The 17,155-nt window shown below is 51.1% G+C and overlaps 1 protein-coding gene across 6 annotated transcripts in view; it reads right to left on the bottom strand.

The window, feature by feature from the left end:
• Positions 1–17,155, bottom strand: part of ANK1 (ankyrin 1) — a 193,358-nt gene that overhangs the window by 134,821 nt on the left and 41,382 nt on the right. The window lies entirely within an intron of this gene.

The raw sequence follows: 17,155 nt of genomic DNA, 5'->3' as shown, positions 1-17,155 counted from the left end.
ACACTCTTCGGTGACTCACACGCATGCAGAAACCTCAGTGACCGCGCCCCTGCATTCGAGTGGGAGAACCTCCTGCAGCCCCTGCTGGATGGAAGTCAGTGAGGTTTCCCAGGGAAAATCCAGTGTTTCCTGTGTCTAGGGATGGGTGCGTCTCGGAAGAGTGTATGAGTCAAATGAGTCACGGTGTCAGCGCTGATTCTGTCCGAAGGAAAATGCACCCAGGTTGCTCTTCCAGCCCTGGAAACAGACACTCAAGACCCCGGGGCCCTCCTGACACGGCCCCCATGCTCAGGGCCACTTGTTTGGCTGCTGCCTCTGAGAACCTCCCCTGGTGGCGGGGCTGAGGGTCCCAGAGCCCCAAGCAGGCTCTGGGCACCAGGGAGCCACCCTCTTTCTGGATGGGGATTCTGGACAGAGTGGTGGGATCCCACTGCCAGCTCACCCCATCCCACCTGCTAGTGACTGTACACAGGCATCGCCCATCCCTCCTGCCAATCCAGAGGGGCCCGGCAACCTGGGATGGAGGTGTTGGGGCTCAGGGCACACAGCCCCAAAACTGCCTCAATGGCATACCGGTTTCTTTGAATTAAAGTTACTTTAAAAATGACCAATGCAAGAGACACTCTGACCTTGCTTTCTGTCTCCTTGAAGGCAGGAAATAAATCTCCCGCGTGAAAGATACCCTCCCCGCATCTGGAGGTCAAAGGACCCTCCCCCTGTTGCCAGTGACCAGGGATTGTATAAACAAACCTTGTTACTCCTTTAACGCAGAAAAAGAAAGAAAACTACCATATCATATCACTTATATGGAACTCCCCCAAAATGACACAAATGAACTCATTTATAAAACAGAAACAGACTCACAGACATAGAAAACAAACTTAGGGTTGCCAGGGGCAAGGGGGTGGGAAGGGATATATTGGGAGTTCAAGATTTGCAGATACTAACTACTATATATAAAATAGATACAAACAAGTTTATACTGTAGAGCACGGGGAACTATATTCAATACCTTAGAGCAACTTGGAATGAAAAGGAATATATATATAGTATGTGTCTGTATGACTGAAACATTATGCTGTACACAAGAAATGGACACATTGTAAACTACCACGGTTTAATTAGAAAAAATTATATTCTCTCTGTTAAAAGGGGAAAAAAATCAACCTGGTTACTTCTTAATTGACTTCCCCCAAGACCAAACTCTGTTTAGATCCTTCACTAACTGAGCACCCAAAGCCCACATTTCCTTGTCCGATCAATTCCTTACATCCTTTCTTTGTCCAAAAAGTAGGAAAGCTGCCTACTTTGGCCACATCTTCGGTCCCATTTCTATGAGACCTCAGGGTGCAGGAGATTACATGTTTCTTTTCTCTCCTGTCAATCTGTCTTGTGTCAATTTCATTATTCGTACAGCCACAGGAACTCAAGAGGGGTAGGGGGGCATTTCCCCTCCCCAACAGAGGGCATCCAATCCTAGAGGTGCAACAGGTCAGGGCTTCTCAGTGCCCCCGTAATGCCCACTGTCAGATTCTTTATCTGCCCTTTCTTGCCTGTGCAATTGCCCTATCTTTCTAGAAAAGCTTTCTCTGGCCCACCTGCTTATCTCACTGTCCATGACCCATGGGGGCCAAGGCTCTCCTTCCCTTGGGTCTGAATCATTCCCTGTAAGAGCCTCTGCGCTGGTTCCTTCCTCCCCATTGCAGCCCCCAGGGCCCCGCCCACTGATCCTCGCCTCCCCTCTCCCGGCCAGGCTCTCCAGGCACACCCTCCGCAGCCAGCCAGGTAGTGACATGAACACAGCTCTCTCTTAGTAAGGGACAATGTTTTTGTTTTTTCTAGTGTAAGAATAAATCATTTCATTTCTCTATAAACAAAAATACCAACAAGTAAAAAGAAGAAACAAAAAAATCACCCATCATCCCTCTATCATGTGGCATTGTTTATATTTTGACACATTTGCTTGCAATTTTTTTCTTGCCTATGAATAAAACAATTCTTCAAAATTGAATTTAGACCATGTATGATAGTTTATATTGTGCAGTTTTTTCCCAGCCCCGCACCGACAATAAACACATCACTCTCCTTGCCTCTCTATCTCCGACGCGCTCGCCTCAAACTCCCCTCCCCTCCCCTCCATCCATCTAAGTGTCCCCCTTACCTTTAATTTCGGTCCTGCAAAGCCTGGCCTAGTAATCCCCGCCTGTGCTAATTTTATTCCTGTCAATATGTTCCGCCTTTGTTATACAGATGGCATAATTCAGTGCTTTATCTGTTGTCTAGTCCTTTCTAACCGCATCGGTCTTCTGTTCCTGGAATTAACAAGCCCCTAAAGGCCAGCACATGTCTCATGCGTCGTAGGTACTCAGTCAGTACTTCGGGGGCTTCGCATTTTGCAGATTCTGTCCCTCCCCCAGCCCCGACTCCCCGTTGTCTCCATGTGAAAGCGGAAACTCTCAGGTAAAGCCACCAGAAGCCGGGAATAAAAGCCAGCCTCATCGTGATAACTTCGGTCAAGTTAACCCTAGAAAAGTACAGGGCCCACGTTTGTATTTTCATAATTCAGCCCTTCCCTTGGCCGATGGAGGCACAGCGTTGTTCTCTGAAATGAGCTGATCCCCCGGGTCAGAACCATCCTGGACCTTTCTGGGCCAGAGGTTGCCGAGGATGGACAAGCTGGAAGGATTCAAGCATCAAGCAAAGAAATAATGAGATGCAAATTCACCTTCTCATACTCTCTCCACAACTTAAAAATGAATCAAATTTTAAAAATCTTTAAAAGGAAATTTAGGTTAGATAGGATTGCAAGTTAAGAGTTATCTTCTAACATTAAAGTAGCGTTTTTCTGACCTTATTTTGCAAAGGCTATTCCCTTCACTCCCACACACAGATCCACCCCCTTCTCCTCCAGCTGGAAGCCAGAAAGAGCAAATGCCCCACTTTCTCCAACTCACTTATTAGTAATAATGGCCTGAGCTCATTCACAAGTCCCCGGCCATCCCAGAACCACAGAGACTAACAGGACAGCTATCCCTAACTCCCTGGGAGCGGGGGGGGGGGGGGGTGTTAATTCCAGGTCCTCTGTAACCAGTCCTCCACACCGGATGTCCACTGCTCAATTTCACATTAAAGACTGTGTCCTGTTGGAGAAAGAAACAGGAAATCTGGGTGCAGTCCCCCTCCAGATCCCCCCCCCATTCCTCTTGGTGCTCCCCCCCTGACCCTGCGCTTGCTTAGCTGTGTGACTTGGACAAATCACTTTACCTCTCTGAGCAACTTTTCCTTTTTCGCACGCACATGCATCGTGGCCTCCTTCCAGCTCATGGGCCAACATTCTATGAGAAACCATCTCTATGTTGCAAATTTCGAAGTGCCAGTCTGAGGGGCATGATGTGGGGAGAGAGCTGCAGGTTCCATGAGGCCACCAGCCCCTATGTCCTGTGTCCCCTGCCCTGAAACAGTGGCCCAGGCACACCCTAGATGTCACCTCCTCCATGAAGCCTTTCTTGCCTTATTATCATCCACATCATCCCCACCACCACCACCAGATGGAATGAATCTCCTCCTCTGTATTCCAAGTACGTTTTGTTTGTTCCTCTGCGATGAGTCTTATACCCACGCTCTTTGCCTTAGAAGCAGGGGCACTGAAATGCCCTCGGGCGCAACTGTCAGTTGGATTATTCCTGCTCACATTGCAGTGACAGGGCCGGGGCGAGGGCGCTTGTAACACACCCACGCGTTGCTTCTCATGCACGCTCCGCAGCCCTTGAACGTTTGGTGGGGGGTTACTTTTCATTTCCCTTTAAATGTTCCAATGGAAGGTCTGAGATGATCTTGGGGACAGGCGTTTGGCAAAAGCAGTGGGGAGCGGAGAGGGGCTGACGGGCTGCCCCTCCTGCTGGGAGACCCTGAAAACGGCGGGAGAGGAGCGATTCCACCGACGCTCCATCACTTGGCCCGCCTTCCCTGCTCCCGCCCGGCGCCCGGCCTCTCCGCAGCGCCCCCTGGCGGCCGCGATCTCAGCTGATGTTTCTAAGCGGGTGCATCACTGAATCCTCAACGCAGCTTTATGAGGTGGGTCCTCACTACCCCCATTTTGCAGATGCAGAAACTGAGGCTCAGAGAGGCTGAGTGCTCTGGGCTATAAAAGCAATGAAGGGAGCTGGATTTGAACCCAGGCAATGCTTCTCCTAGTCCAGCCCACTCTCCACGACCTGGTATATACAGGTCCCCAGAGTAAATCATCTTCCAAAATTCAGATTCTCTTTTTGATTCTCCGTGGGACATGCACCTCATTGTTTCAAGGACCGCCATCCTTCTAACTGGCCTTTTACAAAGAAACCTGACTTTGTTTTTATAAGTGAGGCTCCCCTCCTTTTTGCCTCCCCAGATAACATAAATGAAAGTACCAAGCATGTTTTCTCTGGCGCACAGCAGGTAGTAAATATTTGTTTGATATAATTTTTTGCAGGCATGACTGCAACTAGAAACAGCTACTCTGTCCTTGCCTGACTTCCCAGCTTGAGGGTCACTGTGGATCCCTGTGCTGAAGGAAGGGTCCTGCTGGGACAGCCAACATATGTCCCCATGCCAGGCTTCCAGGCCCAGTGTCCGGCCAGAGCACTGCTCCTTTTCTTCAAAATACACAAATTTCTACAAAGTACACAGACCACCAAACGAGCAAGCAGTGGCTCTCTGGGGTCATCTATTCCTGATGAGGATTATTAAAATAGGAAATGATCTTTACAGCTAAATCATCAGTCAAAAGCATTGTCATTCTAAGTGAAGTAAGCCAGAAAGGGAAAGAAAAATACCGTATGAAGTCACTCATGTGAATCTAAAAAAGAAAAAAGAGGACACTAATGAACTCATCTACAAAACAGAAATGGACTCACAGACATCATAAACAATCTTATGGTTACCAGGGGGAAAGGGGTGGGAGGGGATAAAGCTGGGAGTTTAAGATTTGCAAATGTTAGCCACTATATATACAAATAGATAAAAAAAAATTTCCTCTGTATAGCAAAGGGGACTATATTCATATAGGGAAGGGGATGTGAAAAGAAAGACGGTCAGAGATGGGAACGGTCCCTGCTTCTGATAGGTCATCTCCTGTTCCTGGGTTCCCAAAATGTGGGTGAGAGTTTGCCCAGTGGAGGACCAGATGGTGTCTCAATCTCATCTCATGCCATCAGTTCCTCTGGTGACCAGACGTCCACTGGGCACCTCTGTGTCCCTGACCCTGTGTAGGCTGCGGTTACAAAGACATGTCCAAAACTGTGCTAGTGCCCAAGAAGGTCACATTCTGGGGACAACCAGCACACAATGGGCCACGGCGATAACAGAGCTGAGTCCCAGGATGATGGGCGCACAGCGGGGCTGCAGCAGGAGGGTTGGATAGGCTTCCTGATGGCTACATCTGAGCTGAGTCTTAAAAGGACAAGCAGAGGTGAGCTGGGAGGAGGGTGGGTGAGGCCAGAGACCAGAGAAGGACAGTGCTCCAGCCAGAGACCCAGCATGGCCAAAGGCATGGGGACAGGAAAAGCTGACAGTGTGCATGGAACAGCGCCACTGGAGCAGAAATTTGGAGACCCGCAGAAGATAGCAGCGGGGGGCCTGGTGGGGTCTGGCACAAGTGAGGGGGTCTCACTCCATCCTCAGAGCAGGAGGGTTTTAACAGGTCACAAGACCATGTCCAAGTGCATCTCAGGAAGGCACATGGCAGCAGGGGTGCAGGGCTGGTCCAGGGTTGGGGTGCCCCAAGGCAGAGCCACAGATGGGTTTGAAAAGCACACAGGAGACAATAGTGATGTCTCCTGGCGATGACCTGGATGTGGAAGGTGAGGCAGAGGCAGGGCAAGGTAAACTCCAGCTTTCTAGAAACCACCGCCTTTCAGGTTTTGAACACCAGTCACCTAGCTAAGATCATATAAACAAAGTGCCTACGACGTCAGGGGGAAGTACTGTGGTTTCACTCTTGCCACGTCCAGGTTCCACCCAAGCACCTGCCTGACCAATCCAGCTCATCCCCGGCCCGGCAGGGAAGTCTGCTCTGCGCTCTCCAGCCTAGCCCCGCCCCACCCCCACCACTAAGCATAGCTGCATGGGTGCGGCTGCGCGTGGACCTGCAGAGAGGTGTTCAGGGTCCAGGGTGAACCTGAAGCGGTCACCACGGGGATGTACTGAAAGCATCAAAGAGCGCACACAAAGTACAAGAGTGCAGCCCAATCTGGGTGGAAGCAAAGTGGTGGATGGAGTCCCAGGTACGGATTTCGGAGCACTTCCCCTAACTCTGGAGCCCGGCATCCCGTCCGCCCAGTGATGAGTACACATAAGTCACCGTCCTTTTGGGTCTAAGGCTCCTGCTGAGGATGAAAATAATTAAATGCAGCTCAGTGCTGCCGCCTACTGCTCGCCTCCTGCCATTGCACACACTCATTGCATCAGGGAACACGCGGTCCCCAGGAGCAGCTCCCAGGGCAGGGCTCTGACAAGGATGGTCACCCAGCCCCAGGACGGGGCTAATTCCCCGCCACTGAATGTCTGAACTAAAGGCAGCAAGAAGATGGTTAGGAATAGGGTGCAGCGGCCACAGAGGGCGTAGCTTGAAGGAGGAAGGGGGGCTGCTACCAGTGAGACTTTTCACATCCATTCGCAAGAGTGATGGATGATACCTGCTGGAAAGACATTCAGGCCAAGGCTGAACAAACACCCCGGTTATGGGGGCATCAGGAGGCTGGCGGAGGAACACGGATTGGATCGGGGTTGGCACCCTGGGGCCCACAGGCCAAATCCAGCCACTGGCTGGTTTTGTACAGCTCACAAGCTAAGAATGGTTTTTACATTTTTAAATGGTTGAAAAAATCAATCAGGAATAACAGTGGTGACAGAAACCCTATGGTCTGCAAAATTTAAGATATTTGCTGTCTGGCCTTTTACAGAAGTTCACCAACTCCTGGACCAGAGGGCAGCTAAGGTCTCTCCCAGCTGAGGTGCTGCCCAGGGGCCAGGCCACCCTGGAACACCGTCATCCAGAGGTCCTGGCTCCTCCCACAGACAGGGCCCTGCCGTCCCCCGGGACCCTGGCATCCAGCCCGGCCCGTCTCCTGGGACCCCTGGGTAGATGCTGTCTCCTAGGGATGGGCCAAGCGTCTGGGAGCCAAAGGGGGCAGGTGAGCCCACATGCCGCCCCCAGGGCCCTCTGGGCCTGCACTTGAACAGCTGTTCTGATTGAGGGGGGCCATGGATGCTCCCCCTTGGATTATGTCAGGGATGACACGGCTCTCAGAGTCCTCAGAAAAATATTCAGCACTTCTGGTAGGCCCAGATTTGCCAGACAGTTCCCCTGTGCCCAGCACAACTCACAAGACTTGTCAAAATGACCTCCTTTCATGCTGCAAATCCCTTCTCCGCGAGGAAAACCTGCTGACGGTTCAGTTCCTTTGTTAACAACCCCAATTTTTTTTTAAGAAAGGGAAAAAAAAAAAAACCCCTCAGTTCTTGCTCTTTCGGAAGGGAGAGGGAGTCATTCGTAACATAAATAAATGAGGCAAGGTTTTTACCCTCCAGTAATCTCTTGCTGTCTCCCGTCTGCAGCAGCAGGTACCATGTGATCTAAGCACATGGTCCTGGCGCTGGGGGTGCAGTCCACTTGCTGGACGCCCTGGGGACCCTTTACTGAGGATGCTGTCCCAACAGTACCAGCAGGGCTCCTGCCTTCACCCCCCAAGAAACAGCCTGATGATCCTAAAGCCGGAGAGGCAACCATGCGTTGAGCTGGGTGGACGCTAGAGGGCGCTGTGCCCATCACTGGCCAGGCCGCCGGGGAGCCAGAGAAGGACACTGAGGCTGTGCGACAAGGCCGGGGCTTCCGGGACCCCGGGGCAGAAAGAGGGGAAGCAGAGGGGCTCCTGGTGCACAGCACCATGGCTTTTAGGTAAAGGTCTGAAGGAGAGCCTTGGCTTGGCCGTTTCCCAGCTCAGTGACCGCGGGCGCACCGCGTGTCCCCTTTAAGACTCCGTCACCTCATCTGTAAAATGGAGACAGTAAGAGCAGCTGCCTCGGTGATGGTGATCTGGTGATCTGGTGATCTCGGTGGAGATGAACTGAGAGCACGTGTTAATATTTAGATAAGAGGCAGCCACCCAAAGCCCTAAACGGAAAAGCAGTTAAAGCTGCTCGGTTGGGCACTAGGGCCGGGGTTGCGGGGGATGGCGGAGGGACCATTGCTTTTATGAAACTACGTGCATCTGTGATTTGGATAAATTATTTGGAAAGTGCGTTTACAGCTGGGATCACGCTGGTGGAGCTCAGCCCTGGGTCAGCACGCAGAGCAATGATGCTGACCGTGAGACTGGGGTCACGGGGAGGCGCTCCCTGGGGCTCCTGGGAGGGCCGAAGGGAGGATGGTGATGGGACTCTAGAAAATCTCCAGGAGAGGGAGCTGTGGGCGCTAACTTGTTCACCAAAGCCCAGAACGCACAGCAGGCTGATTTCTGTTGATGTTTGACGGCAGTGATTTGGGAACAAATTGACAGCAGCTTATAGACGTATGGAGCTTGTTAACCTGAGCCACGGTGCAGTCTGGAAATCAGAGAGCGATCGGTCAGGTGGGCTTCCACAAGTCTATGTGAACATATGTCCCGGACGGGAGCCAGCAGGCACGGGGCTGTCCCTGGTCTCCTGAGTTAGGGTCGCAGAAGGCAGCTGTGTCCTGTCCCCGTCCAACGCTCCACCTGTCAGACCCTGGTACCACTCCGGGGGTGTCCATAGGTGAACTGTGGGTGTGACCTGGTATAATAGGGCCGGCCAGACACAGGTGCAACACTGGAGCTGCGGGCAGACAGGCAGACCCAGGACACGAAGGTGGACGGACAGGTCCCCACACCTCTGCACTGGCTGGCCAAGGACAAGCCAGCACAGATGACAGCCTCCCCAACCCCCATCACCACTGCACACCCCCCACCTCACCCCTACACACACAGGCACACACCCCACCCTACCACGCACACACACACACACACACACACACACACACGCATAAGGACCAGCACAGGATAGAGTCGGGCTCTGGGCTCCAGCCTCGACACCCACCACTCCTGACAGTGGGCACATCAGTTAATCTCCCCACAATGGCGGGTACAGACCTTCCTCCAAAAAGAATTGCCAAAAAACAAATAGGAAAAAAAAAAGTCTGTGACAGAGCTGCATAAATTGTCAATCGGTTTGTAAAGGCCAACTGTTGTCATTGTGGTTCAGTGGTCAGATCACATCACCTGTCATTTCTTCACGGGAGGAAGTAAGAACGAGGGGGCCGGGGGTCGGGGCGGGGGCAGGCCCAGGGCTGGGGAGGGAGGGTCAGAAGCAGAGCCTTGGACCTGCCTGCCCCTCCAGGGGCCAGACTGACTCTGCACCAGCCATCGGATCACAGGGGAGGAACAAGGCGTCCTTACTCAGCTAATCCATCAGTTCATTTTTATTCTGAAAGAGACGCACCATTCCCCTCCTCCATCCCCCCCTCCACTCCCCAGACAGCAGGGCAGCCAATCTCGTCACACAAAGATGTGCCTTTCTGAGCCAATGGACTGGCAATTTCTTCACTCAGTTCTTCTCGTCCTGCGGTGTCTCCCTGGCTGAGATGGGCAGCAGGGACCACTCCCTAGAGGACGGGAGGGGCCCCAGATGGGAAGGTGCGGGCCTTGGAGAGAGGGGTTTGAGGCTTGGAGGGAGTGACTGGGAGGCAGTGAGTCACTCCCCTCCTGCTGCAGTTCCCCAGGCTCCGTGCACGCGGAAAGGATGGATGATTAACTGGGAAATGGGAACTTTCGCAGAGATGGTCATAAACGGTGCCTTCCTACAAAATAATCTGCCCAGAGTAAAGGCACAAGGAAACGAGCCTCTCTGTTCCTCCTTCCCATCTGTTTTCCTTCGTCCCCTCCCACTTCTTTTTTAAACACACCAACACGACTTTCAGCTTCCACATGCAAAAAAGTACGTGTCCCTGCATCTATTATGCAGAGATCCGCAGAATGTTTCTACAGTTTCTTTCTTCCATCCTTTCCCCCACCTCAGCCCCCAGATCATTACCACTCTCTTCTCTGCAAAATGGGAGGTTTCAGATTTTGGTGTTCACTGTCCATGGCTTCTGAGAATTCTTGAGCTACAGGGCACATGGTGATGAACGTTTTGGGAGGGCCAGGATGCTGTCTGTCGGTACTGTGCTGTCTCCCTGGGTCTACGATTGCACAGACAAGACCCCCTTGACCACGGGAGAGAGGAGACAAGAGGCCAGTGCATGGCGGTGGTGTGGCCGGGTTCACACGACCCGCTACTGACAACCGCCAACGCTGAGCTGTTATAGATGCAAACCGGCAGACTGGGCAGACTCACTTTTGTGCCCCGAAAGCCCCTTTCTAGCAGTATTCACCCCCAGAATAGAAGCGCCAGATGAACCAAGCCTGGAGCTAAGACAGAGTTCTGCCAAGGCCCACACGGGCCACAGCACACGCAGGCGCGTGTCACCTGTCCCCCATCTGAGCCGGCTCTGGAAGCCGGCAGCTCCGAAGGCTCGCAGGGGCTGGCATGCATCCCAGGAACGGGGGCCAAGGGCAAATCGCTTCTTGATTACTGCTTACAGTGCAAGTTTTTGCTTTGGCCTGGGCGATGGCCAATCCCCCACAACACCGTGAGGCTCTTATCAGCCTGCAATGAATTGGTTGATCCTTGCCTGATCCATGGATTCTCTTGTAACCAGAGAAGCCACAGCCACCAAGCTCCAGCCACAGGCTCTTCTCTGCAGCTGGAGGAGGCAGAAGACTCTCTTCCCCAGCCCCTCTCCCCTGCCTCACCCTCCCCGGCCTTCGCGGCACCTCACCACTCAGCCTGGTCTGTACCCCTCAGCCCCAGGGGCTCTGTTCCTAACGCCCTGCCTCCACCTGCCACAGCCCTTCATGGCCACAGAGCATCTCTTATTGGGTTTTCACACACAACCCTCCAAGGCAGGCAAAAAAAAAATGTGATTATTACATTGAGCACTGACAACAGACAACTCCCATATCTCAGCAGTTCGATGCAATACGTCCCCTTCTGGCTCATGTCACCGTCTAATATGAGCCAGGTGGCTTTCCAAGTAGCCGTCCTCCGAGGCGCCGCTAGCTCTAATGTCCACCTGCGGAGGTAAATGTGAGCAGGGAGGCACGGGGGGGTTGTGGTGAGAACGGGTGCAGGGCACTTCTGCACGCATCTCATTGGCCAGAACTGGTCACATGACTGCCAACCGCAAGGGAGGCTGGGAAACACAGTCCTTCCGTGGGACCAGGATGAGGACGTGGACAGGTGGGCATGCAGTCGCCCCCTGCTGCAGAAGGGACGGTGGCAATGACTTTTCTCGGGGGAGTTCCACGTGCCACGCGTTGTGCTTTGGTGACAGAGACATCATCTCAGTCAGTCCCCACGACAGATCAGTGAAGATCCCTCATCCTTGTTTATACATGAAGAGACTCAGAATCCGGTGCGCTGACTCCCAGACTCCCTGCTCTGACACATGAATATACTCTCCCTGGACAAAACCGAAATATTGTAGAGAGGACTCGAATCCTTTTTGGCCATCTTGCCTCTGACCCCAGGTCCCTCCCAAATTCACCATTGTTATCAGTCTGATGTGGGTCCTTCTGGATCTTTGGGTACATGCATCTATATGCATGAATGTAACCACAGTGATTAGCCAACTGAATTGTCATTTTCTTTAAAAAACAGAACAGTACTGTATATATTATTCTGCAACAAAATCTAACGCACACCTCCTTATAAATACCCTGTGTTTTATCACCGGATCGCCAACTTCCCAGATCACCACCAGGGAGTAATGGCTTTCAGTATAAGCTAAAGGTTCCATAAGGTCCTGGCTGAAGTGCGACTACCTCACAAGAGAAGTGTGCGGCACGCATCATGAATAGTTACTCACACCTTAGCTCGACATCTTGTGTCTCCATAAAGCCGGACCCAGGAGGGCAGGGCCAACATCTTTCCCTGGGCAGCCAGCCTGTGGTCCATTGCCTGGTTTGGAGACACTCACATCTGTACCTTGAGATCTGTCCTGTGTGGACTACCTCTCATCAAACCACCCAGGATGCTGGGGGCTGGAGGAAAGGGGTCCCTGAAAGTGAAGAATAGACTCACCCCCTTTTGAAAGTGAGATTAGGTGAAACCAACTTGAAAACAGCCCGAGTCTAGAAAGCTGACTCTGCCCTCAGGTTAGCTCCTAATCCTCACAACCCCTGCTTTGCAGAGGGCTTGGTTACCCCTGTTTTACAACTGGAGCCCCCACGTCCAAGCAGGGAGGTGGGCTGCCCAAGGCTGGCTGCAGAGCCATCCCCCCGACCTGCTCGCGACCCTGCCTCCCCCAGCCTGGGGCCAGCAGCCTGAGTGGGGCCTGCCCTGAAGCTTGAATTACTGGGCTGCTTCTCCAGTGCCAGACAAGGCCCCAGGGGTTTGATCCAAACCTAAAAATGATTTTAAAAATCACTAAACTATGTGAACTTTGAACCCAGCTTTGACATTATTCCATCCACCTCTGACCCATATTCAGAAGGACCTACTGCCCATCCTTGAAGACCTATTGGAAACTCCATCTTCTAGGTGAGGCTGCCCTGACATGGCCCCGCCAGCAGGGATCTGTTCTCCTGTGAACTCGGGGCACTTAACGTCTGCACAGTTAATGGGCCAATTCCTCAGCTTCACCTTGTGTCAGCTCTTCTTTGGTGTTGGGCTGCTATTGAAATAATTTGTTGTCATAATTTATCAGGAGCTTCTGTTGTGTCTCCCCAGATAGAGGATCGTCTCCTTGAAGGCAAAGGCAGGCCCCTGACCTTGACCCCCTTGAGCTGTGAACCCCCAGAATGCAGCCCAACGCTTTGAATGTGAAAAGTCCTTACCACACACTAGGGGTTTGACATCATTTCAACATTTTAATACTTCCACATGTAATACTGTATATAATCTTCACCCAGTAAGGATCATGCCTTTTCTAAATGATCTCTTCAGCTCCTTTCATTAGTAGACATCAATCACAATTTTCTCTCTTCTATCGAACTCTTAACTTTTTTACCAGCCACACTGAAACTTGAGAAAAGGTATCTGACCACCACCACTGTCATTATCATCATCACCACCACCACCATCATCACCACCACCACCATCATCACCATCATCACCACCATCACATCACCACCACCACCATCATCACCACCACCACCATCACCACCACTATCATCATCACCATCATCACCACCACCATTATCATCACTATCATCATCATCATCTTCATGCATTGAGAGCCTCTATTCAGGCACTTGCTGTAAGCAGCCAGCATCCCAACAATCTGGATGTTCCCTTGTTCCACTGTTACTGTCCCACCATTATCACCTGGGCCACCGGCTCTCAGATGTCCTGTCACTGAGTCCTCCCAGCAGTCCTATGATTGCCCTCATGTACGAAGGTCTTGCTTTCCTGCAGGCGCTTCCTTAAGCACATGGAACATAGAATTTAATCCCCTGTAATGCACTATAAGGTAAGTGCATTTTCCCCCCATTTTGCATATGAAGAAACTGAGGCTTAAAGAAGTTCAGTAACTCACTTTGGGTCTCACAGCAACTTTATTTTTAATACAGGGAGACTTTGCTGGATCTCTAGGAATCAATAATAGATCAATCATATAAAATAACATGAAGAGGGGAGGGTATAGCTCAGTGGTAGAGTCTGTGCTTAGCGTGCACAAGGTGCTGGGCTCAATCCCCAGTACCTCCTCTAAAAATAATTAAGTAAAATAAATAAGTTACCTCCCCACAACAAAAAAGTGTTAAATAACATAAGAATACAGATGTGATGAATATAACAATGAATTTTAGTGTTGTCCACGGCACGTAATTCACCATTTTGCAACTATGCGGTGGTATTTTACACAAATTAAACATCTGTGAACCAAAAAGGAAACCTTGCTAAAGCATCTCAGATAAAAATCGTGAGCCGGCCACATTTTTCTGGCCACAATACAATAATAAAAATAGGCATCAGTGGAAAATATTTAAACACAAAAACCCCAAACCTTGTCCTTTATAACGGCTTCTGCAAAACAACGTTGAAATCAAAGAGGAACATTAGAATCCAGTGGTATGCTCTTTGGTTGGTACTATGGAGAATGACACATAGTAATTCTAATGGGGTAACTTTATAAATATAATTACACACTTTTGTCACAGCAACTTCTTTAGTGCTCATGACTGTGCTCTGTAAGGAGGGTTTAGTAAAAATTTTTCTTTTGTGGATATCTGACATTTTTCAGAAGGAAAGTTTAAAATTAAGAGTTAGCTCTCCAAGCAAGAAGAGAAGAGCATTATTAAGACAGGTGTCAGACCTAATGGCTTCACTGGGATACCCCAAGTACCACCCTGTATGCAGTAGGCGCTCAATAGAGTTGTTGAACGGAACACAAATGAAAAACTTGTACAACGTGCTGATAAAGTGAGCGGCTGAGCCGGAGCCCAGCCCCGAAGCCCCCTTGCGCATCCTCGCGTCAGGCGGCCTTCTTCTTCCTTGGGGTGGGCGGGGGAGGTGAATCGCCACCACGAGGAAGTCCTTCAAAGAGATTCCAGTGGTCTCTGGAAAGGACGGCCCCTCCCGGCAATCCCACCTGTGTCCTCTCACTCAAAACGCGCTCCAGCATCGGCGCTGGCCGGCACACCTGTCTCCCGACAGCAAGATGCCTTCCTATTGGATGTTGGTGCTTAGAGATCAGTCTTGGGGCCGCAGAGTTCCCAGGAGGAATTCGATTAAATCTGGATCAATATTTACAGCACGGTCTGGTCATCAGCTTACTCAGCTGCTCCCCCCTGCATCTCCCTTCCCCTCTCTCCTTCTCCTTCTCTTTCTTTCTCTCTCAAAGGCTTCACCAGGCCCGAGAACATCAGGGAACTTGGGAGCGATGGGGCAACGGCTGATGCAGGGGCAGCTGGAAAGCCAGGGCCCACCGGCCACCAGCAAGACCTAAATGTCCCAGACCTGGACCCAGGGGCGCTGAAAGGGTTCTCAGGAGACAAAGGGCCTGGCACAGAGGGGCTCTTGGTCACGTTCATCCCCTCTCTCCGTCCTGCCTGTGGCCCTCCTTCCTCCACGCCTCTGCCTCTGGGTACCACTCCTTCGCATCCGAGTATTGAAAGCTTCTGCTAAAGTCCACTGTATTCGCTGGCTTAGCCATTACATCCCCCTCCGCTGGCCCCGAGCCTCAGCTCAAACAGCTTGTAACAATAAAAGACACCTGGACCAGGGGTCTCTCTACATATTAGCCTTCGTCTTCAGGGCCTTATCAGTCAGAGATCATCACCCCCATTCTACAGCTCAGGGAAAGGGGGCTTTGAGGTGAAGGGCAGTGGACCAAGATAGCACAGCCGGCAGGTGGGTGAGCCCCGGCCCCCTACCTGGGAGGGAAAATTCAGGTGGAGGGAAGGAGAGCAAAGTTAGGGGTGCTGAGCCTTGAAGGGGAGGCCCGAGGGCACAAGGATGTGGTGGGAGGGTATCTCAGGTGGGAAGGAGGAGGCAGGAGGACAGAGAGTGGGGGCCGTTCTAAGTCATTCTCCAGGGAACAGATAGTGGGTCAGCAAGAGAGAGGGGCCCACCTGAAGATTCTCCCCTGAGTGCATGGGGCACGGGGAGTGGGGGACAGAGAAAGTGGGGGTGGCAGCTTGTGACGTTCTGGTGTCACGGCTGACGCCCCGCGCTTGCAAGAGACTCTGCTGAATGACGGCGACCCTCGCCGCACAGATTACTGGGAGAAAGAGCAGCTTCAGGGGACTGTGAGGACAGACACGGATGGGGGCCGTGGGGAAAACACAGGGTGGCCCAGCTCGATCACGGGTTCCCTGGGCCATCACTAAATGTGGGACCACTGATGCGGCATCTGCCGTCTGCCTGGCCCAGTCCTGGCTCATCCTTCGGCGCTTTCCAAGGGAAACAGCCTTGTCTAGAGCTGAAGAGCTGCAGTCTCTGGGGTCGGATGAGTCTTCTAGTTTTCCTGAAGGTCTTCCGTGAAGAAGGCTGCTCGAAAGCATCCCTGCACCTGGCCTGACTCTCCGAAAGGCTCTCCCCCTGCACCCCGCAGCCTGTGATTGGGCCAAATTACCCTTCCCTCCCCTCTCTTTGTCCACAGGTGGTCCCTGCTTTGAGCAGACGAAAAAGACACAAAAATCCAGACTTAGACCAAATTTTTTAATTGTGAAACAAGAGAGGGAAAGCATTCATTGAACCAAAAGTCTTCTTTGTTTTCATGGGATTCCCCTAGCGCATTCAAAAATAAGACTCAATGTACAAAATTCATTTAACACTCAACTTTTCAGGAACACGACTATTGTCAGTTCATAAGAGAGAGAAACTGTTCTCTTTCCTGGCTTTCCTCCTGATACTGACATGCCAAAGAGAGTCAGGGTTCGCTGAAAAATGAATTACTCCACAAAAACGTTCTGGCAACTGCTTACAACGTCTCTTTAATGCGATGTTCAAATAAACTTCTGGAATTTTTGCATTGTGAAGGCAAAATGGTGAGCAAAAAACAAAACAAAACAAAACAAAACAAAAAACACCCCAGCAAATTTCAAAAGGCTCTGATGAGATCAAGGAAATATATTTTAGATTTTTCCTTCTTCTGGGGTCCGAACACTTAATGTTTTTCTTTCTCTGGGCAATGTTTCAATTTGAAATTTTATTACTGATTTTGTGCCAAGCTATATGGACGTCCTGCTCTTTTTAAAAATCAAATTTATTTTAATCTTTCTGTCTTAAAGATGGTGACAAGAAGAGACTAGAATAAACTGCTTCTTGTTTTCTCTAATCCCCTCACACCCCCATCACCTCGTAACAGACGCTTACAGAGGATGGGTAGGCTAGAAACCCAAGGTCACCTTCCCTGGGTTCAGACTGTGTTGGTTAATAAAGGGGCTCATTTCCCCATAAACGACAGAAATATTTTCTCATTATCAGCCTAACAGAGTATTTATTCACTAATTAATCTTGGATTAAATATTTGGCTATTTATTACGGCTTCCAATCTTGCCAATTAGTTAAAACGGCAAAACCACATCTCCCTGCAGAGGACTGCTGCTCCCCGCCG

The sequence above is a fragment of the Camelus dromedarius genome, chromosome 22, assembly GCF_036321535.1.
Source record: "Camelus dromedarius isolate mCamDro1 chromosome 22, mCamDro1.pat, whole genome shotgun sequence".
Classification (NCBI taxonomy): Eukaryota; Metazoa; Chordata; class Mammalia; order Artiodactyla; family Camelidae; genus Camelus; species Camelus dromedarius.
The sequence above is the reverse complement of the archived record's forward strand: the minus strand, read 5'-3'. Positions and strand labels throughout refer to the sequence as shown.